The 3228-nt window shown below is 44.8% G+C and overlaps 1 pseudogene; it reads right to left on the bottom strand.

Moving 5' to 3' along the window:
- Window positions 1–832: 832 nt before the first annotated feature.
- On the bottom strand, window positions 833–1393 carry LOC144491092 (small ribosomal subunit protein uS19-like; annotated as a pseudogene).
- Between the last annotated feature and the right edge of the window lie 1835 nt (window positions 1394–3228).

Raw genomic sequence — 3228 nt, 5'->3', positions numbered from 1 at the left:
CGCCTTAGGGTTTTCCTTAATTCTACCTGCCAAGGCCTTCTTGTGACCCCTTCCGGCTCTCCTAATTTCCTTCTTTAGTCCTGATAGTCATCTGGATACATCAGAGCAGCTGCTGCCAACAATTACCCTTTGGACTGTTAAATTTTACAACAGGGTGAACCTCTGTTCTGAAGTAAGGTCTAATATGTCAAACTTGGTATATTCTGAACCTTAAATGTTATAATCTCCAGTCAACCAAAGCTCACTCCTACAGGTGTTAGCTTACAATGGCTCCATGCTAAAAACATGCAACCAAAAATCCAAAAATATAGATTCCTTCACAGAGTACCTCAATAGTGGGCCACTCTGGGAGGGAGAGGAGGTAGTGGAGGAAGCAGGAAGCCAGACAGGTAGGGGCCCCAGTGGTTAGGATGTCAGGGCTTTTTGACCCTATGAAATGCCGATAAAAGGGGATCTCCACCAGACTGGGAAGACTCAGGTTTTTCCATGGCAGTCTCCCCACAGGGCAGGATGCCCTCCTTACTCAAGCAAAACACCCATGGAGGCAAGAAGTGCCCTTGGTCACTTAAGGGGAAAATGCACTTATGATTTTATTTCTTATATGCAGAGGAAAATTGCCTCAGAAGCTGTCCTTGCCAATTTTCAATGTAATTATTATTTTCAATATTGGCTATGCTCTAATTTACAGGAATAATATTGGGACTAAAAGGGTTAAATTATGAGCACAGATTGCATTATCTAGGTTTGTATTCCCTTGGATATAGAAGATAAAAAAGTGAGCTATTTTTTTCACTGGAACCAATTTTATTTACACCTTTCCTTTGTAAACTCTTTACTCCAGAGGGATGAACCTGGAGGAGTGAGTGGCACCGATACCAGTGCCTGAATTTTACTGACACACCGGCCCTGGAATCGGGGCGGGCGAGGATCGCAGAACAGCATTCTCCATTGGCCTCGGGTGGGATCTTACAAGCCTCGGGCGGTGAGGCAATAAAGTTTCGGCACAAGTCTACCGTGCTTGACAGGCTTGAAGATGATGGAGAGCTTGCCAAGATAATGGCTGAACATTGCCCACTTGATTTCATCCTGATTAAAGGTTTTGCCATTGTACGCACCATCCATGCTGCCAACCATCTCTGGGAGGATAACCACATCCCGAAGGTGAGTTTTGACAACCTCTGGTCTCTCCATCGGAAGCTCCTTTTTGGCCTTGCGCAGCCTCTTCAGGAGGGGCTGCTGTTTGCGGTGCAGGCCTCTGTTCACACGCCTGTGTTAATGGGCACAAGACAACTGCATCAGTTGTTGATAGGACATGTCGAGGAGCTGATCCAAACCCACACCTCTGCGTAAATTTCCTCAACGTCCTTTTCTTCTGTTCTACTTGGTCAGCCATTTTCAGCCACTCTCGCTGGAATTGAGGTGTTTAAGATTAAAGGGTTTGATTGGGTAGATGGAGACAAATTGTTTCCTCTGGTGGGGAGTTTTTATTAATATTCTTTCATAAAATCGTAGAATCATCGAATCCCTGCAGTGCAGAAGGAGGCCATTTGGCCCATTGAGTCTGCACCAAGTCTCCGACAGAGCATTTTACCCAGGCCCTATCCCCAGAATCCCATGTATTTACTCCACTAATTCCCCTTACCTACACATATTGGGACATTAAGGGGAAATTTAGCATGGCCAATCAACCTAAGCTGCACATTTTTAGATTGTGGGAGGAAACCGGAGCACCCAGAGGAAATCCATGCAGACACGTGCAAACTCCACGCAGATAGTCACCCAAGGCCGAATTCAAACACAGGTCCCTGGCACTGTGAGGCAGCAGTTCTCACCACTGTGTCACCCCATGTCATGGGATGTGGACTTCACTGACTAGGCTAGCATTCATTGCCCATCCCTAATTGCCCTTGAGAAGGTGGTGGTGAGCTGCCTTCTTGAACCACTGCATTCCATGTGGTGTAGGTACACCAGGAATGCTGTCAGGAAGGGAAAAGGAAGGGAGTCCAGAACAAGGGATCATAGTTTGAGGATAAGGAGTAAACCTTTTAGGACTGAAGTGAGGAGAGATTTCTTCACTCAGAGAATGGTGAATTTGTGGAGTTCACTGCCACAGAATGTAGTTGAGGCCAAAAATTGTGTGATTTCAAAAGCAAATAGATATAGCCTTTGGTGCTAAAGGGATCAAGGGATATGGGCGGCACAGTGGCACAGTAGTTAGCACTGCTGCCTCACAGTGCCAAAAACCCAGGTTCGATTCCCAGCTTGGGTCACTGTCTGTGTGGAGTTTGCACATTCTCCCTGTGTCTGCGTGGGTTTCCTCCGGGTGCTCCGGTTTCCCTCCACAGTGCAAAGGTACGCGGGTTAGGTGGATTGGCGATGCTAAATTGCCCCTTAGTGTCAGGGGAACTAGCTAACGTAAATGCATGGTGTTATAGGGATAGGGCCTGGGTGGGATTGTGGTCGGTGCAGACTCGATGGGCTGAATGGCCTCCTTCTGCACTGTAGGGATTCTGTGATTCTAAGAATCAGAAGCTTAAAATTAGATTGAGGCTATTTAAGGGTGGTGTCAGAATATACTTCTTCACAGAAAGCATCACAGACATTTGCAGCTCTCACCTTCAAATAAAGCAGCTGAGGCTATTTTAATTGAAAATTAAAACTGACTGTTATTAGGAAGGGTATCAAGGGTTGAAAAATTAAGATGGTTGGATGGAATAAAAATACAGATCAGCCATGATCTTGTTGAGTAGTGGAGCAGTTCAAGAGGATGAATCTCCACCCCTGTTCCTGTGTTCCTATGAGAGATTGAAATTCCACTGTGAAATATGTTTAATTCATTGGTTGACTTCTTTATATGGTGATCATTTGTTTGTTTTTTTTCACACTAATCTATATATTTTACTCACTGCTTTTCCCAGAGCATATTGTGAAAAGATAGTTACCTTGGAATTGAAGAGATCTGTATGGACTTATTAACCAGTCAACGGTACAACTATCTCATCACAGAAATTCAACCCCACAAAATGTACAGTCAGTTCACTGCAGTCTTTCCATCTAGTTTCTAGAAATGCTCTACTATATTTAGAAATAAGCCATATCTCACTTTGATTATTAAAAAAAAGGGCAAAATCTTACGACAATTTGGCAGTGTCGGTTCCAGCGTGAAAATGGAGTGATTCCCGTCAATGCCGGCGGCGGGATTTCTGACCGAAACTCATGCCCCATTAA

The sequence above is a fragment of the Mustelus asterias genome, unplaced genomic scaffold, assembly GCF_964213995.1.
Source record: "Mustelus asterias unplaced genomic scaffold, sMusAst1.hap1.1 HAP1_SCAFFOLD_4416, whole genome shotgun sequence".
NCBI classification, from domain to species: domain Eukaryota; kingdom Metazoa; phylum Chordata; class Chondrichthyes; order Carcharhiniformes; family Triakidae; genus Mustelus; species Mustelus asterias.
This window is presented reverse-complemented; position numbering and strand designations above follow the sequence as displayed.